This window comes from Ursus americanus, chromosome 26 (genome assembly GCF_024610735.1).
Source record: "Ursus americanus isolate L20-20 chromosome 26, mUrsAme1.1.p, whole genome shotgun sequence".
Classification (NCBI taxonomy): Eukaryota; Metazoa; Chordata; class Mammalia; order Carnivora; family Ursidae; genus Ursus; species Ursus americanus.
The window spans coordinates 17,398,202-17,419,367 of NC_142152.1; the positions used below are offsets into that span (position 1 = coordinate 17,398,202).

The window sequence follows — 21,166 nt, forward strand, 5'->3', positions numbered from 1 at the left end:
AGATAATGTTGCAATGAACATGGGGATGCACATATCTTTTGAGTTAGTATTTTCACTTTTTGGGGATATATATCCAGAAGTGGAATTACTGGATTATGTGATGGTTCTATTTTTAATTTTTTGAGGAAACTCCATACTGTTTTCCATAGTGGCTGTACCAATTTACATTCCCATCAACAGTGTACAAAGGTTCCCTTTTCTCTACTTCCTTGCTAATACTTGTCATTTGCCTTTTTGAAAATACCATTCTAACAGGTGTGAAGTGATATCTCATTGTGGTTTTAATTTGTGATTAGTGATGTTGAAATTTTTTCATGTATCTGTTGTCCGTCTGTATGCCCTTTTTGGAAAAATGTCTATTCAAGTCCTTTGCCCATTTTTAACTGTTTTATATTGAGTTATATGAGTTCTTGTACATTTTGGATATTAACTCCTTATCAGTTAGATGGCTTGAAAATATTTTCTCCCCATTCTGTACGTTGCCTTTTCATTTTGCTGTTTCTTTTGCCATGCAGAAGCTATTTAGTTTGATGTAATCCCACTTGTTTATTTTTACTTTTATTACTTGTGTTTTTGGAGTCATATCCAAAAAATTATTGCCCAGACAAATGTGAAAGAGATTTTCTTCTGTTTTCTTCTAGTAGCTTTACCATATTGTGTCTCACATTTAAGTTTTTAATCCATTTGGAATTAATTTTTGTGAGTTGTATATGATAGGGTCCATTTTCATTCTTTTGCATGTGACTATCCAGCTTTCCTAATATACATTATCGAAGAGACTATCCTTTCCCCACTGAATATTCTTGTCTCCCTTGTCAAATATTCATTGACTGTATATGAGTGGGCTTATTTCTGGGATCTGCATTGGTCTACCTGTTTTTATGCTAATACCATGCTTTTAGTGATGCCTTTAGCTTTACACTTCTTGCTCTATACTGTTTTGGGGTCTTTTATGGTACCATATACATTATAGGATTCTTTTCTTCTGTGAAAGATGCCATCGGAATTTTGACAGAAATTGTGTTGAATCTATAAATGCCTTTGGGTAGCACGAATATTTTTTACAATATTAATTCGTTCAATCCATGAACGTGGGACATCTTTTCATTTATTTGTGTCTTCAATTTCCTTCATCAATGCCTTGCAATTGTCAGTGTGTGAATCTTTCACCTCCTTGGTTTATTCCAAAGTATTTTATTATACATATCAAGGGAAATACACAGTAAGGTCTTTCTTCAGATGCACTGGAGCTCACTGCTCATACTTCCACATGGTTGTTCCCTCATGTCTGACCCTCAAGAAGCTGCTGGTCTCAGAAATGCAGAGCTCCCCAAAGAGGAAGAGCCCTAATCACCACCCAACTCCTACACACAGCTGCCACCAGCTCCACAAAGATGCTTAAGCTAAATGCTAAACCTGGGGAAGAAAAAAAATTTATATTTCAATTTTAATTAATGAAGTAACTGGGACATCTATTGAAATTATATTTTACTCACTAGTTTAAGTGGGTTTCCTTAGGTTGCAGGTTTTCTTCCAGGTTTCGGTGGCACCACGTTGGTGACTTAGCTCAAGGTAATACACATATCTGCTTGTGTTACTGTCCCCATTAGGCAGAAGGTTCTGAGGGCAAGGACTTTTTCATCAATTTCTAGTGCTTAGCGGAGGGTCTAACACAGGGCAGATGCTAACTGCTGTTTATTGGATAAAGAATGAATATATCCATTAATCAGTATAGAATGGTGGGAAAGGAGCTGTATTTTAGGAAGGAGACTTTAAATTTCAACCTCTGGACCCACGGTGGATGAAGACAGTCCAGGTCATCCATCCTTAGAAACCTTTTACTTCAAGTTTTTGTTTTCCTGGTAACACAATTCAAGAATAAATCTTGAATTTATTTTTGACATTGGTTTCATTGATATTGCACACCAATCCCACGGTTACCATCCAGCACCAACAATCTTGTTCTGTTTTCACCTGCATCTTCCTGAGTTTTTAGCTAAATATCCAATTTCAAAGATCCCACCTTAAAAGGATGTCTTCAGTTCAAATTACCCTTTCTCATTTTCTGCCTTCAACTTCTTTTTTTCCCCAAGAATATTTGCAGAGTTAATTTTTCTTAAAAATTCTTTTGTGGTGTTCTAGATACGCATGATCACAACATTCCATATACAGCATTTTGTGTAAATACTGGATCGATAAAAATGACGAGGTTAGTAACAATATCCCTGACGATCTCGGTGGCCCGTTTTAATTTAGAGGGCGCCAGCCACACGTCAGCGAGTCAAAGCTACCGGGCAAACCACTCCGGACCTGGAATCCCTTAGACAACCCTGACGCCACTGAAGTTTCCAGACGCGGCCAGCCAGCTCTCGGGACTGACAAAGGAGACTCCGCATCGCAGAGCCATTCTACCAGTTTTCTCGGCGGCAGCTAAAGTGCCCGGAATTTCCAGGCTTTCCCTTCCTCGGGCAGGTCACAATCACAGTCGGCACCCTCCGCGGCACTGGGAACAGGTGAGCGCGGCGGCGGCGCCCCGGGGACGCGCGCAGGTGCTTCGGCCTCTCCCGGCCCCGCCCCGGCCCCGCCCCGGCCCCGCCTCGCGCCGTGCGGCTTGGGGCCCAGGTGCCGGCGCCCAGGTGCGCGCGGCGCGGGGCTGCAGCTCTGCTCCATACCCGACAGCGGGCGCCGCTGCGGCGGTTCGCGAGCGGCGGAGCTAAGCGGCTTCGTGAGTTGGGGTAGCTCCTGCGCCCGGCCCTGCTCGCGGCGAGAGCTCCGCCCGGCTGCGGCTTCCCCCAGCTGCGGGAACCCGCGGGCGCCGAGGGGGCGGACCGACCTCCGCGGACCCCGGCGGCCTGGGGCGGGCGAGGCGGGCGAGGGGCGAGCGCCGGAGATCCCGAGCGCCCCGCGCCCAGGCACCATGCGACTCGCCGCGCCTCCTCGCCGGCCCCCGGGTTCGCTCTGCGCTCGCTGAGCCCCGCGCTCGCCACCGCGGCAAGTCGCGAAGACGAGGCGGGTCGCTGGAGAGCAGCGGGGAGACCGCCTTGGACGTCCCCTCCGCCCCACAGAGGCTGCGGGTCCCTCGTTCCCTGGGCTTCTCTAGCTTTACCATGAACCTGGCGCAAGCTTGGCTTTAAGAGAAATTCAGAAGCCGGAGGGGGAGTCAGTGCAATTCTTTGGTTGCTAAGGTAATTGTAGTTGTGACAAAAACGGGCAAGAAACAAATGGGGGAAAAGATGTTTTAAAACGGTAGCCCCCCACCCCCCAAATCATATGTGTTGATTTCATTTCATCTCCTGAGTGTGGATGCTGTCCATTTCAGATGCGTGACAGGTGTCGGGGTGTGTGTGTGTGTGTGTGTGTGCAGTTTGGGACTGTAGAGGCACGAGCTTACATAAGTGGTTAGGCAAGCTGGCGTGCGGACTTGTGTGGGATGGGTGCAGGTCTGCATATAAATCATGTTCCTGGGTTTGGGGTGTGAAGCGTTCACTGAGTGGGTCCGGCGAGCAGAGGGTACGTGCTCTTCTTAGGTACTTCCAGTCTTCCGATTCTGTGATCGCAGGTGGGGCACCTTTACCCCAGAAGCAGACGTTCATTAACTTTTTCCATGTAGAAGCTTGTCCTTTTGCGGTTTGGAGGAAAAGAAAGCGAGTGGTGAGGTGTGGAGGGCAGGGTGGGTGGGAGGTCTGTTCTTTGGGAACTGCTGCAGGAAACGGACCGGTAAGATACTCGCTCTCAGAGGCGACAACTAAACTGGCTGCGTGAAGAGACCGACACTGTCAGGCTGTAAACGTGGCCGGGTGAGACAGAAAAAAGTGACCCAGAAAATTTAATTTTGTTCAGAATGAAAGCTGTTGTATTTTACTTTATTTTTTTTTAATTTGATGAAGTTGGAATGTTATTTGTTGATGAGAGGAGTGGTATTTCTGTGTTACAAATTGAAGATATTTTGGGGCTCATTGGCTTGGGATTGTTCCCCTCAGCATTTATCAATGGTTAGAAGCTGGATTGCAGGTAGTTTCTAATCAATACCTTTTAGCAGCCCCAACGTAAAACTGCAAAAATAGGCAATATTAGGCAAAACCCAACACTGGACCCTTTTCTCACCAGAGGGGGATGAGAGATGGAAGAGTAAGAACCAGGCTTCTAAGTGTCTGTAGGGAGTTACAGACTGAGCCACAAGTTTGTGTGTGTTCTGTCAAAAACTGTTTGAAAGGGGACTAGTTTGTAGGGTTAGCTTCATATATTCCCAGCAAGACTTCTGTAGATCAATTTTCATAGGCAGATGGGTAATTATATGGAATGGGAACTGGGGGTTGGAGAAACTTTCTGTGAGTTGTACATTCTTTATATTCTTTATTATTATTTATTAATTTTGCAATGGGTGAGACTGCTCTGTGAAAGAAAGTGAGCAGAGGACTGAGGGAAATTTGAGGCTCTTTGGAGGTGAATGTCTGTAAGTGAAAGCTTGCATGCTAAACAGCCAAACCCAAGATAATAAGTTCTTTCTGAGTTCTCTGATACTACTGTCAAGCCAAATTGTTGCATAAGTCTGGTGATCTTAGATACTATAAATGTTGGAGTATAATATATACCCCCCCATAACTCATTCTCTCCTGAAAGCTTCCATAGATTGTAGAAATGTCAGCTGTTGTGGGGTATCTTGGTAAACAGGTAGCCACTAGAATTTCCTTTTCCGTAGTCATCACCTTGGTTAACTTTACTTCCCTGCCTCATTTAAGAGACTTGAATTAACACTCACTGCATTTATTTTGCTCAGAGTTTCAGTAAAACAATGCTAGCTTTACTTCAAGCAATGAATTTGTCTTATAAAGTGAAACATTACAGCAGTGCTTTTGCGGCAGAAAAGTCTCTTTAAATGAGACGGTCCTTATTTGTTTATCTATTTGTTTATGACTCATTGAATAAGGTAACCAATGTAGATTTTTTTTAAATGAGCAAACATTCTTGAGAAAGAAAAACATTTTTGAAAGGATATTGAGGACAATGAAATTTGCCAGTAATTTTGGATGTCTTTTTGTCCACAGGGACAGAATTTTATGTGAAAGTAGGATCATTCTGTTTCTTGTTTCTCTGATATTCTCCCATGCATTTTATCCCCTGAACTCCTAAGACTTTGCCAGGAAGGGCTGAACATCTTGTTTTGTGCCAGGGGTTAAACATCAGGGTGGTATGAGTAAGGAGCTATGTGTCACATCAACGGTTTTCAAAAGGGATGCTTTCAGAGATTTCAATAAATGTTTCCTTTAGCTTCACAGTTAGCTTATCTTAATTCATAGTGCTTTGAACCTAGGAAAGCATTTAACCTCTTCATTTTTAGTGCCAGCTGGAAGGACTATATTTACTGAATTTCATCTTCATCGTAACATATGGCATGATATAAATAATTACTACACACACAGTATCCTGCTGTATGGAGAGAAATGGAATTACAAAATAAACCTTCATGTTGAGTGATTTGGAGGTAACATTTCAAAAAACAGTTTTACTTTTTTTCTCGATTACCGAAGTAATATATAACCATTGGGAAAAATTCGGAAAAATACAAAGAAAAAAGATCGTTTGTATTTCTCCCATGGAAGGTGAACCACAGTTGACATTTCTGCATACTGTACATTTTTCCAGATTTTATTCTGATCACGTTACTCATTGTATTTTTATACTTCTCTCCCCAAGCCTTCCAAATTTTCAAATCTTGTAAATGGAACTTGAACATGTTAAAGGTTTGGGAAATTACTGCTAGTTTACTGGATGGTTTTGGTAGATCACATTTAAATTTTTGTTAGTGGTCCTTATTTTCAAAGAGAGTAGTTTCTCTGTTTTCTTTGAAAAATGAAGGTTTTCACTTTGGGTTGGTAAAATCACTTAAGCTTTAGGGATTAAAGCATCAGAAAAGAGAAAGGACATAGGCTGTGTGTAGGGTTGGGTGTGTGTGTGTGGGGAGTGAATACCTGAGTTCTGGGTTTAATTTCTCCACCTCATGTGGCCTTTACCCTCTGGGCCTCTGTTTCCTCAAAAGATAAATGAAACTTTGAGATTTAGTTAATAAACTAACGTATTTGTTGTTTTGACATTTGACGATGATGCTAGTTGTTTGAAGTGGACTTTTTCAAACACGGATGGCTGGGGGTCTACCCCACAATGCACCTGCCAGTAGGACCTCAGTAAGCATTGGCTGAATCGATATTAGTTTTATCTGTGGGGAAAAACTTTCTGAAGTAGTCAAGAAAAAAAAAGACAATCATCCAGAATTTAGAACCATTTAAGTCTATAGTAAGAGTAATATTCAGTCATGAAACCCAGTTCTTCGAACTGCAAGTAAAGCAAAAGTGCTTACAAGTAGGCAGTTAAAATGAGCATTAAACCTAATGAGTTATCTTAAATAACAGTTCAGAGTACCTGCTTGAAATGTTACAAGCTTATGTTTGCTTCACTGTTGCCTTCCTGAGACCTATAAGAGGCAATTCACATTCTACCACATGTACATTCCCAAAAGGGTGTGTGTGTGTGTGTGTGTGTGTGTGTGTGTGTAAATTCACTATTAATTATCCCAACTACCAAAGCAGAAGGTCAGGGAAGAAATGGCCTAGACTCTAACCCCCAACCCCGTCCAAAAGGTAGAACAATGCTCATTAGAACATCACAAAATGGGGACCTAAGACATTGAGAAAACATTAACCTGCATAGTCCGCAAAACTGATCAGTGGCCACACCAGAAATCAGACCCAGGCTGCTTTCTTTCTGACACCCAAGGTGTTCTTCATTATTTCCCTCTATGGATGACGAGTGAATGCATTTGATGGGCAGGAGATCCCAGCTGGCTGAAATACCCCAGTTACAACTTTTGATCATCCTTGTGTGGCTACTTTGTGACTAGAGAATTAATCCTTTTACCTAGGTGTTAGAAACATAGGGTGCAGACAATCCCCGTTTTTATGGATGGAGACTTAAAAAAACGTGTAAATGTTTGAATAGGAACAAAGTCGATGTTCAAGTAACCAGGCTGTCCAAATGGGTTGTGGAGACCTGCTGTCTTGGGTTATGTCAATCCTTAGTAAAACCATAAAAGGAAAAAGCCACCTTTAAGTTTTTGCATAGTGGAGTTCTCTTCTTCCCTGGCGTTGGCTCTACTCTTGCCTGGGGGGTTGCACACGTCAAGCAAAGCCCTCTCGGAGGAGCGCTGCATGAACGGGAACTAGCCGTGGCCACCCTGACAAGTACCCGAGGCATCTGTCCTGCGCTGCGTGACACCTGGCCAGCCCTGAGCCCAGACAGAGAACTGACACTGGTGGCTCTTAAAGTAATACAACAGGCAATTTAAAACCCTGTTGATTATGTTTCTGAACCTCATTTTCCTCATCTGTAAATTAGGAACAACAAAATGCCCCTGGAGTATGAGTGACTGGGAGGAAAAAAGAACTCAGCATCGCGTGCCGCACGGAGGAGGCACAGTGGTGCCAGGAGGTGGGACCCTGTCACACCAATTGCCTATTTTGTAATAATTTTGATTAGAATTGTTGGTCTGCAGCCCTGGGAGTTTCCCGAGTGTAATCTGAAACCCAGCTGGGTACAGAAGGGCAAGGAGACCCAGGAAGCAGGTCACTCCTGATTGGTAGATGCAGGTTTAATTGGCAAGGAAATTTACATAGGAGCTTTGTCTTGAGCAGCTGCAAGCTAAATCTCCATACTGCCGGAATCTTTAGGTTTTTATAGCGGCCTTAATGGGGTTCAGGTATGTATTCAGTCCAGAGGGAGCTCAACAACCCTTATTCTCCCTGGGCTGCGTCCTTGCAGATGGCTCCCATTGTGGGAATGGTGGGCAGAGGGGAGATTCCAAGGACGGGGGGGGGGGGGGGGGGGGGGGGAGGAGCCTCTGAGTGCCCAGGTCCAGCTCCTGGGTCACCTGGTGGTCATGTCCTCTCGATGACCTCTTCCAAAGTGAGTCTGCTGGGATGTAAGTATTTCAGGGTAATGGTTCCCCCTTCTTCTGTTCCTGAGGACTTGCTTGTATCAGCCTAGCACCTGAGGCACTCCCAAGTTCCTTGGAGAATCCTGCTCCATAGTTCTAAGAGTGGATTTGAGAAGGCTCACGGAAAACAAGCGGGCCAGACACTAGGTGGAGAGGACGGAGGGGTAAAGATCTGCCTTTGCAGTAGGCAAGGATGTATCTGTTTCCTTGAGCCTAAAGGCCATTAATCCCCAGCAGGAAGAGACGTGAAAATGAGGGAGTGCTGCTACCTGGCTGTCTTTTGTGTCAGATCGTGAACCACACTCGAAGCAAGACCGAGTGGTACTTTCCCTCTCTGCCCTTGGTATCTCTTACAGTGTTTGGCTGTAGGAGTTTGGTGAATGTTTGCGGTTATTGACTTGTAGGGTGGCAGCTCTGGGTGGGTGAATGTGGGAGGGAGGATGAACGAGTATGGGTAGAGATGCATAGACCGGTCTGGGTGCGGGTTCATGGGCTGGTACAAGCGTAGATGCAAGGTGCAAATGGTTATTACACCCATTCTTATTGTTTACTTGATTTTTGCCTGGCTAGGTCACCTGGATTGTTGATATACTGAGGCCCTCGTCCTTGCTTGTAATTACACACTAATACTTGTCTCTCCCACTGGCTGTGGTCTGTTTTTTGCTTTTTTTAAACCATAATTTTATCCTGCACCCAGCACAAGGCATAGTCAACGCTTGAGAAAGCACTTGTTGGTTTCCTAAAGAAAAAGTTGTCAGGCCTACAAAGCTATGGATCTGTAATAAAGCAGCAGACTGATAATACTCAGCACTTGTAAAGCTTTTTGTAGATCACAGCCTCTTAACAAGAGTTAGGTGTTATTATTCCCATTTCATAGATGAGAAGACTGAGGCTGGAGAAGAGGTTCAGCCACGTGCCCTATGTCAGATAGTTATTGAGTAGAGAGAAACTAAGAGATTTAAACTCAAATCTTACCTGACCACATAGTCCCGAGTCTCTCTGATACATCACAAAGCAAGGGATAGACAGAGACCCTACCCTTGAGATCACGTCAGTTATCTTGGAGAGATATTAAAAATAAATAGAAAAGTAACAATGATGGATGTTAAATGACAGTTTAGGAAAAAATAGATGGGATTTTAAAAGTCAGTTAAGTAGCAAATAGATAACAACATTATATAATCAGAACTGGTAGAGACAGGCTTTGAGAAATAGGTGGAAATTTCATAGGTGTAGAGAAGGATAACAGCAAGCTTTGCAGGTGGAGGTGTTGATAATTGGTGAGTAAAGCAATTATTGTTCGCTTTCATAGTTAAGAGCCCATTTTTCTGGAAACCTGGGGCCCTCTGACCCATTTTTGATAGAAACAGGGGTACTAAACAACACTTTCCTTTTTTTCTAAAAGCAAAACAGGCCACCTGTGTATGATGAGGAATGGCGTGTGACCCTGAACCCCAGGGCTGGGAAGGCAGTAGGGACAGGTGAGGATTGTGTGAAAGCAAAGGGTATGTGCTGCTCAGAAAGCCCTGTTGTTGTTGTTGTTCATTTTTAATCATTAGCAACTAATTTCAATTAGAAAAATGCTATATAGATGCACATTGCCCAGTCCCAAGCTGAACACTTGTTTGAGCTGGCTTTGTTTTTCATGTTTGTGACCTCTCTAAAAGAAAGACAACAACTTAAAAAAATGTCCGATGTATTTTTCCCTTAAGCTGCTATGTAAGTGCTACTGTGTTGAGATTCCAAACCAAGCAGGAAGATGCCATTATATCATTTTGCTGACCATACATCCTAAAACAAAGACTGATTCAGCAGCTGGTCAAAATAGAAAGGACGCATTCACAAAGAATAAATTTATTGATTATATTTAAATTTTTTTTTTTTTTTTTTTTTTTTTTTTTTTTTTTTTTTTTAGGGGAAGGCAGATAGAATGGCAGATAGTTCAGGGGCTTGGCTGCTGGCTGGCTTCTGCTGGAACCCTGGGGTCTGTGACATTGGGCAAAGTAACTCAACACTATTGATCCGCATTCTCCCCAAATGCAGAGTAGGGCTGAGAAATTGTGACTGCTCCGAGGGCATTACTGAAAGAGGGATTGTTCCTGGAAATCTCTGGTTTAGGCAGCTCTTAGTTGGGGTGGGGATGGGGTGGGGTTCTTACCCCAGGGCACAGTTTGTCTAAGGTCGCTGCTGTTCTTCCCTGGTTTTTGCCTGGCTTGTCCTCATTGGCAGTAAGTACCTACCAGTACAGAACACCCTTTGCTAGATGGTGATTAATCAGGTATGGCTCCTGTTTTCGAGAAGTTTAAAATTCTGTGGGGGAAGAAAAGAGACACAGAATATGTAAGACAGGCATATATAAATGGGATGGGGAGGGATTACTGGGAGATTTCATTGAAGACACTGGGTGGATGAATTGGGCATTTGATAACCAATGGTTTTGGGGCCTGCAGAGATGGGGGCAGGGGACAGAGGCGGCAAGGATGTACCTGAGGCATTTCAGCGTAAGTAAAAGGACAGAGCTGACCAAGTGTGCAAAGACTATCCCCCTGTTGAGAATCAGGTCTTTAAAAACCTTTCAGGCAGGAGAAGTCCATGTTGGTGAGCTGAAAATTTAAGGGGAAACAGGGACAGGGGAAATCTAGGCGGTAAGCAAAACTGTTTAATAAATATTTATGTTTACCAAAAGTGAAAAGAGAAAAAAAGGAGATTGTGACATTTTCCTCACCCTTTGCTGGTAATAGAGGTCGTGCCACAGTGAATTTCTATTTCTTGCTATATTCCGGGAGATCACTCCTCTGCTGAAATGCTCATAAGTGGTTTTGCTTTATTAGTGTTAGTGCACGATTCCCATGCAAATAAGTGGGTATTTCCCTGCATGGTGTCCGGCTGTCTGTCCAGACATTCAATGCCATTTAGACTCTGACTGAGAGCTTCACCGCTGACTCCTGGATCTTCCTGTGGTTCAAGGGTAAAGTGGATGAATCTGGGATAAACCTTACTTAACTTGCTTGGCAGAACTGATTAGGAAGTTCTCAGATGTCTCACCCCCATGCGTAGGGTATTTAGCTTTGTGCCAAAGCATATGTTGTCAATTCCAGGTTTTCATTTCTTTGGCTTCCTGTAGCTTTCAAAAGCTTCTCTGCAAAAACCGCTTCCCCTGCCTGCCATCTGCCTTACAACCTCCCTCCCCCACTAAAAAATCTGTGTCTAAGCCCCAGTTTCTTGTATTTTCTAATTATCCATAACAGGAATGACCTGTTGGCTATCAAATGTGTATTTGGAAGTAGATTGGCTTAAGCTGAACTTTGCTTAATGGGAATTCTTGGTTGAGATTTAGATATGCTGTTGGTCATAGGAAGATGGACAGTGATTGACAAGACTACAAATTGAAATTGGGTCCAGTCTATTAGGGACTTGAATGCCACATATATATAGTGGTGGGGGGTGAAAATGGATATTCAAGGTTTTCTGGCATATAGAAAGAAAACTAAAAGAACTGAATTAAAGCAAAATTTAAACCAACTCAAGAAAAGGAATTTATGTGACTCCTACAGTTGGGAATTCAGGCATGGCTGGATCCAGCATTCTTAACTTGATACCTGTCCAGCATTCTTAACTTGATTCCTCATTGTCTTCACTTCCTCCTATGGTGACCCTAGAGAAAAAGAAGATGATCACTAATTTCCCTCTCCTCATATCCTTTTCACACTATCCCTCACACAGGAGGGGTCTTCTTTCTTCCAGTGTCCTTATCTCAGTCTCGGGGAAGGACCCTGATTGGTCCTGACTGTCTAAGTTGATCCAATCAGTATGTCCAGTGATACAGAATACTCTGGCCAGGACAGTTCACAGGCCCATCCTTCCCTATCCGAAGAAGCAAATTTGAGAGCAAAAAATATACTGGGCAATGAGAAACAGTAACCGCTTCAGTCTTCTAACCTGGATGAAGGACTTTGGGTTTCATTTGCTGGACAGTAGAATGAATGCAGAGTATTTCAGGCACTGTTTGAGAATTCTGAGATACTTTATATAAGAATTGGAAAATGTCATTATCCAAAATAAAGCTTTGGGTAATGTGAAACATTCCCTCCATTGTGTGTTTCTATTCTTGCTTCACTTCTATACCAGCTTTCTCATTCAGGGATTACCACTTCTGATTGACAGCTGCTGCACAGATGCCGGGGCGAGTGTGTACAGTGGTGACATTCATGACCTCGGGCTCCTCCACCATCCCTACAGCCCTGCAGTTCTCTCACTTTTTGCATTGCCATACCTGAGACGGTTCAGGTGCCACCTTGAGAACAAGAGACACTGTATCCTTCTCCCAGAATACTTGCACTATTCTTTTTTAAACATACAGTTTTAGAGGATTAGACATTCACAGAAAAGTACATAAATCATTGCTCAACAAATTTTCAAACAGTAAACTCATCCATATGATCACTCCCAGATCAAGAGATAGAATATTACCATTCCCTTGGAAACTGCCTCATGTACCCTCCTAGTAACTACACCCTCTCTTTCCCCAGTGATAACTACTAATCTGATTTCTAATACCATGATGTTCCAATTTATTGGAAAGATTCCAAATATATATGGAACTATTTAATACATGTATATACATCCTTTTTGTGGCTTCTTACGCACATTGTTTGAGAGTCCTCCATGTTAAGTGGAGTTTATTTGTTTTTGTTGCTATATAGCAATGCACTTCGTAACGTTTTACAGATTGTTTATTCACCTGCTGTTTGTTGATGGGCATTTAGGACATTTCCTGTTTAGGGCTACTATGAATAACGCTGCTCTAAACTTTTTCTGTATATTTTTCGGTGTACATCCGAATGCATTTCTGTTCGGTATACACCTAACACTGGATTACTGGGACATGGGGTATGTATGTCCAACTTAGTAAGTCCTTACAAAGAGTTTTCCTAAGTGGTTGTACCAGTTTATACTCCTGCTATCAGTTTATGAGTGCTTCAGTTTCTCGACATACTTGTCAATACTTGGGATTGTCAAACTTTTTAATTTTAAACCTTATGGTGGGTGTGTAGTGTCTCATTGTGGTTTCAATGTGCTCTGGTGATTAATGGTGTTGTGTCTTTCTAATATTTTGGGGGTCACTTTCATTTAATCTTTAGTAGTCTCTGTTCAACTTTATTGCTTATTTTTAAATTGGATTGTCTTTTTCTTATTTGTAGGAGTTTTTTTTTAAGCAAATCTGAATAAAAGTATTTTCCCCAGTTATATGGATTTAAAATATCTTTTAGTATTCTGTGGCTTCCTTTTGACTCTCTTTGACGAATAGGCGATCTTGCTTTAAGTGTAATTCAACTTGTTAACCTCTTCCTTAATGGTTATTGTTTTCTGTGACTGCTGAGGACATGTTTGCCTACCCTAAGATCATGAAGTTATTTTCCCATTTTGATTTATTTTCCCTATGTTTTGCCTTTTATCTGTAGGTAAAAGATCCACCTGTGGTTGATTTTTTACTTATGACATAAAAAAGAGATCCATATTTATTTTGTTTTCCTTATGTGTATTCAATTAACCTCTATACTACTTACTGAAAAGTCTCTTCCACAGCTCTGAAATGTCACTTGCATTCTAAGTCAGGTGGTCGCTTATATGTAGAACTCTATCTGCTTTCTAGTCCTTTCTACTGTTCTATTTGGCATTCTTATTCTGATACCACACTGTCTTACTATAGCTTAATAATAAGTCCATATCTGATAGCGTATGTCCAGTTTTGTTCTTATTTAAGAATAGCTTGGTTATTCTTAGACATTTGCATTACTGTATAAATTTTAAAATCCTCTTTTGATGGGATTTTGATTGGGACTGCATTAAATTGCTACCTCAATTTAGGAGTAAACTAATGTCTTTAAAATATTGACTCTCAATTCATTAATATGGTGTAGTCCTTCATTTTTTTAAATCTTTCATCTCTGTTAGTGTTTTGTATCTCCCCATGTGGTGAAGGTATGGCACATCTTTCTTCAGATATATTCCTAGTATTTGAAGTCAGTTGATGTTATTATAAATGATAGCATTTTTAAACATATTTTCTGGCTGTTAGTCTGTGGGTATACAGAGGTACAGTTGATTTTTGTTTGTTGACATTGAGTCCAGTGACTTTCCTAAATTCACTTATTAATTCAAATTGTTCTATGTTGATTATTATGGAATTTCCATGTACACAATCAAACTACCTTCTTCCTTTGCAGTCTTCCTTTTCTTCCTTTCCTTTCTTTTTCTTGCCTGTTGCTCTGGCTTAGACCTCTACCATAATAGAGAATAGAAGTGGTCATAGCAGGCAGCCTTGTCTCATTCCTAATCTCGGTGGGAAAGTTTTCAAAGTGTGACTATTAAATATTATGGTTGCTATATTTCATAAACACCCTTTATCAGGCTAAGCCAGTTCCTTTATGTTTAAAATTGGCTAAGAGTATTTTCCTGAATAAATGCTGAATTTGACTAGATGTTTACAGAATAGTTGCGTGGAATGTCTGGCCCACCTCTGCACTTCCCTTTTTTTTTTTTGGTGGGGGGGATCTTGGTCTCACATGTCCTCATTGCCTTGGGAGCTCTCCTTTTTCAAATGTTAGCTGGCTTTTCTAGTCCTTGAGGGTTGTTGGTAACAGGGTAGACCCTCCTTGTAGGAAGTGGTACATGCTAATTGTACTGTTTTTGTCTTCCATCAAGTACAAGTAAAAGTGTAAGAAACCCTCAGAAACCTATTCAGTTGTTGTTTCTTTGACCTATATTGCTTCTGCCCGATGAGCTTCCTGAATAGATCTTTTTGTTTGTTTGTTAAATCTTGCTCTCTCCAGAAGAGGAAAAGCGTATTACTGCTGCTCCAAATGTACGCATAGTATGGAGTCATAGAAGAGAGGCACCTGATGTGTAAATGCCTAGTTTCAGGGTAAAAAGATACTGACTTTACCTGTTCTAAAAAAAAAAAAAAAAAAAAAGATGAAGAAAGAAAACAAAATCTCAAGGAATATAACTGACGTTCTTAAAAAAAAAAAAAAAGCCAATGGGAGTGCCTTTCTTCTTGGGTCCCCCGGGAACACGCCCTCCTCTTTATTTCTTAGTCATCCCCTTCTTGTGTATAAAAATTGGCAAAGCTTCTGTGTCACTCCTACTTCTTCCCTGGCAGTGATACAATCTTTATCATGTGAAATCAGAGAATAACAAGAGTTGCTTCTGCAGTCCCTACCGTCAGTAGTATTAGACGCTACGATCTTAGATCTCATACTAATAAAATATAAGTCCTCTCACGTGGGAGGAAAGACATTTGGAACCTGAAGACCTACATTTTCATGCTGGCCCTATTACGAACCAGCAAGATGAGGTTAGAATATAATTTGATCTCTCAGACTTTGGGTTCATCCTCTGAAAAATTAAATGGTTGGGCTTGTTCGCGGAACAGGAGAATTTTTTTATGAAGAGGATCAAATAGTAAATACTTTGAGGTTGGTGGGCCATATGGTCTCTCTTGCAGCTCCTCAACTCTGCTGTTGTAGTGCAAAAGCAGCACAGACGATAAGTAAACACAAGTGTTTATTTATAAAACTTTATTTATGGGCACAGGAATTTGATTTTTGTACAATTTTCATGTGTCATAAAGTATTCTTCTTCTTTTAACTTTTTGCAACCTTCTAAAAATGTAAAAACTAGTTTCAGCCCACAGACCATACAAAAACAGGCAGCAGACCAGATTTGTCCCCTTAGCCTCAGTTTGCCAACCTTTGAACTAGTTGGTTGCAAAGGACGATTCCAGAGCTCTGTGTTAGGTCTTGATATGCTAATTTTTTAAAGATTTGTTTACTTATTTTGAAAGAGAGAAGTGGGAGGAGGGGCAGAGGGAGAGGGAAACTTAAACAGACTCCTTGCTGAGTGAGGAGCCCAGTGTGGGGCTTGATCTCACCACCCTGAGATCGTGACCTGGAGCTGAAATCAAGAGCCAGACACTCAACTGACTGTACCACCCAGTTGCCCCAGATATGCTGATCTTTAAGAAAAAAAGTTTTTTTTTTCTGTCCCATGAACATTGTTCAAGAGAGTCTATTCCTTTCTCCTAAATCAATTAAGAATAAAAAAAATAAAAGATTTTATTTTCCCTTTATTTCTTCCCTGATGTTTGCTCTTTATTTTTGTAGACCCAGGTTTCTGACCTATATAATTTCCTCTGCCTGAAGAACTTATAACATTTCCTGAAGGGCAAATCTGCTAGTGATAAACTTACCCATTATTAATTTGTCTGAGAAAGTTTATCTTTTCCTTCATTTTGAAGAAGAATCTCACTAGATGCAGAATTCTAATTTGGTGTTTTTTCTTTGAATATTTTGGCTATTTCACTCCACTCTCTTGCTCTTGCATGGTTTCTGATCAGAAACCATCTGTGATTCTTAGGCTTGTTTCTTTTAAGGTAAGGGTTTTGCCTTGTGGTGTCTTTCAAGATCTTCCCTCTGTCTTTGATTTTCTGAAATTTAAATATGATATACCTAGGTGGTGGTGGTGTTTTTTCTCAGCTGGGCCTAAGGTCTGCTACTTTTTAATGTTTTTAATGCACAGTGTTATATTAGTTTCAGGTGTACAATATAGTGATTCAACAATTCTATACATTACACAGTGCTCACCGTAAGTGTACTTTTCTTTCCTTTCACGTATTTCACCCACCCTCCCACCCACTTCCCCTCTGGGTAACCACCAGTTTGTTTTCTGTATTTAAGATTTTTTTGTCTTGTTTTTTTTTTTTAAATCTTGTTTAATAAATTCCAAATATAAGTGAAATCACATGGTATTTGTCTTTCTCTGTCTTATTTCACCTAGCATTAACTTTCTAGATCCATCCATGATGTTGCAAAATGGCAAAATTTCATTCTTTTTCATGGCTGAGTAATATTCCATTGTATATACATATATATCACATCTTCTTTTGGGTGTTGTATTTTTAAAAAAATTTATAGTGAATTTCTAGATTTGTGGTTTGGTTTATATCATTAACTTTGGAATGTTCTCAGTTATTATTCCTTCAGATATTTCTACTCTTTTCTCTTTCTTCTCCTGGTATTCCAATTACACCTATGTTATACCTTTGGATATTGTGCCATAGTTCTTGGATGTTCTGTCTCCATTCTTAAAAATTTCTTTTTTTCTCTTTTTTTCAGTTTGAGAAATTTCTGTTGACCTTCAGGCTCACTGATTTGTTCCTTGACCATTTTGAGTCTGCCAATGAGCCCCTGGAAGGCATTCTTCATTTGTTACAGTGCTTTTGACTTCTAGCATTTACTTTTTTGAGGGTTTTTTTTTTAAGAGTTTCTATTTCTCTGCTTTCATTACTATCTACTTTTTCTATTAGAGCCTATAATATATGTAATCATAGTTATTTAAATTTTCTTGTCTGATAATTTCAACATCTCTGTCCTGAGTCTGGTTCTGATGATTGCTTGTCCTTTCAGACTGTTTTTTCTTGCCTTATATATGCCTTGTAATTTTTTGTCAAAAGCCAAATATGGTACATCCAGTAATGGGATTTAAGGTAACTAGGCCTTTAGTGTGAGGTTTTATTTACCTTGGCCAAGAGTTGAATGTTTGCTATAGCTGTAGGTGCTAGAAAATTCAAATTCCCCTTGTGTTCTTATTTGTGTCTCCTCTCTTGACTTTAGGTTTCCCTAAGAAGTCCTCAGAGAGTTTGCGTCTTGCAGATGTTTGAGCTGTAATCCGCTATTATCATACTGGAGCCCCGTTAGTGTGGTGGTGGGAGTTAAGCAAGGGGGAATGTTCTATCATCTTCCAATTAAGAGCAAAAGTGGAGTGACTTCCTTTTAGTAAATATGGCAGCACTTCCTCTCTTGCAAGAGGAGGGAAGTCAGAGAACACGGTGGTTTAGGTGAGGGTGCCTCAAGATGAGAGACTTGCCTTCTGCTGACTTCCATTTCTTCAGTGAATTTTGAAGTGAGCCTCTCAACTGAGACTGTGTGTGAAGCTTGAGCAAAAAAGAAGATATGAGGTAGCCAGTTCAGATAGGGAGACAGCAAACTGGGTGGGAAAACATCTTAGATTTGATAGGCAGTGTTGACTAAATTAAAGCTTGTGCTCATGCATTTAAAATGCAGCTGGTCAGTCTGGTTGTGGGATTTCTTCCTCGTTCCCACCACAAAGAGCACACCTGCTTGGGCGTGAGCTTGGATATTGAGATATTATGTGGATATTGTGTGTGGATGTTCTGGTTCCATAGTGTCAGAGTTTTGCCTGGAAATCTGCTGCAGAAAGGGTATATTGAGGCAGCTGAGGATATTTGCAAGGGTATGACTGAATGGCTAAGACGATGGGCCCAGGGACAGAAGGATGTGAAGGCAGAGTGAGGAGTAGGTAGTAATGGAGGGTAAAAAACTTGTGAGTTCCATGGATTGAATGTCTAAGTAAGTTTGAAAAATGTGTGCAGTGAGTGTAGAATAAGTGGACTGGAAAGAACTGGTAAGTGAACTGGAATTTGAGGTGGTACAGTCACCATTGATGATGGGGTTCAGCATGTGGCCATGTGAGACAGTGGCTGAGGAAGAGGGGTGGAGGAAAAGGTTTCAGGTGGGAAAATAAAAGGATGGAGGGACCAGCCTTCGAGATAGGTCTTTGACTCTGATGTTCAAGTCATGGAGAGTGATGAAGGAGTGAGGGATGGAGAAGAAAACCTCGGAGAACTGGAAGCGGGGGTCCTCAGGAAATGAAAAGGCTTCGTAGGAGGGAGGCAGGAAACAGTGAGGATGGGTAGAAAGTGGCATAGCTAGATGGCCTGAGTGTCACAAGAGCAGGGATTTGTGTAGGAAGACAGGAGAGAAATTGTTTGAAGCAGCAACGGGGAGCCAGGAGGATGCTTATCTTACTTTCTGGTTTGAGATATGTGGGGTGAGAACAGCTGGGCTCCAGGGGAGGGGCATGTTTTGGGGGGAAACCAGGTTTCCATGAAGGTCACTGAAGGTCAAAGTTCAGAGAGAAGGTGGAAGGCCATAGCAGGCATGCTGTTTATAGAAGAAGAGTTCAAAAGGCAGGAAGAATGGATGGGGAGTTGGTGGGGTTTGGGGGTGTTCAGAGCAGTGAGGGGTGAAGAGCAATGGTGAGAGAGGATGCCTGGGTGGACCTGAACTTTGAGTGGTAATTGCAGTAATAGAACTGGTAGTCACACCACATGGCTAAGAACACCCCGTTATGTGAAAAACTTTCTGCTTCTCCCAGTTTAATTTTTTAGGACTTTTGTTTCATATGAAGAATGTAAAAATATTTATCTTTATAAGAGCTTTTAACAAAAACTATATTGTTTAGGCTGTAAGGCAGCCGTGGCAACTTAAAAAGAATTGTATTTATGTATATGTCTTAAGGATGGGTTGGTATGGGGAAGTCAGCTTCACCAATACACTAGGAAGTGGAAGGCAGGAATCACACATCTGTTGAGGACCTACTATGTGCCTGTTGTACTATGTACCAGAAGTACCTACTGCTAAGTGCTTTACATGTAGTTTAGAGGTGCTAACTACTTTATATTTAGGCATATACTTAAATTTTGTATATTTACACAATTTTGTTTTGAATACTTTATATAGGTGATGTCACTGGAGACCAAGACTGACAAGTTGGAAAGTATGTGGGCATTGCAGTCAGTCCTGGGTTTGGAGTTTAGTTTCTTGGTTGACAAGCTGCCTTACTTTTGGCAAATTACATATATTCTTTGGCCTCAGTTTTCTCATCTGTAAAGTGGGAATAGTAACAGCCACCTGTTAGGGTCACTGTGGTACCTTCCCCAGGCAATTCTGAGAAGCAGACAAGGCTGAGAACCCCTGATACCAGTGGTCAGTATTTGTTCCATTTTATAGATGAGGAAACCAAGGCTCACAGAGGATAAGTTAGTATAATGCTAAGTTATTCGTGATCACACGGCATGCCAGGATTGAGAGTCTGTTTTTTGAGTCCAGGACCCTTGCTTTTTTCAGTACGGAGAGTCTCTGCCTGAATACAAGGGAAGCTGAAGGAGCTTCACCTCCACATGGTTGCCCAGACAGTAGGCAGCGTGGCCGGGGTGGAGGGGTTAGGCAAAGAGAAGGTGGGCTCATGGAATCTAGGTCAGTGGTTCCCAGACCTGACTGGGCTTCTACATCACCTGGGGACTGTTTAAATTATAAATCTTCAGGGGACACCCTAGCCATACCAGATCAGAATTTCTGGAGCAGGGGACCCAGGATCATGTATCTTTAGAGTCAAGCCCAGGTGATTCTGCAGCTATTAGTCTGGTTCAGGTACTTGGACCAGCTTCTGGGAACCACCGAATGCTAACCGATGTCCTAAAATGATCAAGCGATTATATCCCAGTAGAATCCTGGGTGCCTGGCATGGGCACCGAAATTGACCCCTAGAACTTGTGCTCTGGCACCTTGCTTTAAGATCTTTGGTGTAGGACCTGAAGCCGACTCTCACTCTGTCACTGAGCATCTGGACTTTGAGGTCATCTCTATAGGAAATGTCACGTTGGCAGACCGCTAAACAGAAAGGCTTATTTGTTCCTCAGAGCTGTTGTTCTTCCTTCTTCCCCCTGGAGGTTCCTGCCCACTCAGTCAGATTAGAGCTATATAAACAAGCTTGTACTACTAAGCTAGCACACGTCTTGTAAATCTTTTTTCCTGAAGTGCTTAACATTGCTGATGTCAGAAAAAAAAAAAATCCATTGGGTTTTAATGGGCTGAGGCAAACAATGTGAAGTTGATACAATATGGAGGAGAGGAGATAACATCAACAGAAATTCTTATTTGGCAGCACAAATATTCAGACTATTTTACAGTCAGGCTTTGATTACCTCTCCTGCTAGATATTTCCCTGAATTGGGTTTTGAGAGCTAGACACAACGAGGGGCAGGCATGATGTTTAAGGCTGCATGTGACGGTGATCTCAGTGGCACTGGAGTGTCACTGCAGCGGTCTGCCTCTTAGTTGTGAGTCCGGATCACCAGAGAAACTTGTTAAATCCCTCAGTAGGGGAAGGGTTTCTCCAAAGATTTTGATGCTGGTGGCCTGGGATTTCATGAAACCAGACGGCTGGTCAGTTGCTACATTCATTCTGCACTAGGGAATTTGCATGCTTTATTTTATCTCCTCTTCAAAAGCAACTCTGCAAACTAGAGAGTTCTCA

General features: G+C 41.6%; 1 protein-coding gene across 13 annotated transcripts in view; it reads left to right on the forward strand.

The window, feature by feature from the left end:
• The first annotated feature begins 2,327 nt into the window (after window positions 1-2,327).
• RGS6 (regulator of G protein signaling 6) overlaps window positions 2,328-21,166 on the forward strand; it is a 554,007-nt gene continuing 535,168 nt past the window's right edge. For 6 of the 13 annotated variants that reach the window (XM_045807891.2, XM_087856082.1, XM_087856083.1 and 3 more), the window contains exon 1: window positions 2,725-3,185. The gene's annotated coding sequence lies outside the window, so the exon portion shown is untranslated. Of the gene's footprint in view, window positions 2,514-2,714; window positions 3,186-3,402; window positions 3,511-21,166 lie in introns of those variants that run through there. The other 7 variants (XM_087856077.1, XM_087856086.1, XM_087856080.1 and 4 more) reach the window with 7 other exon arrangements.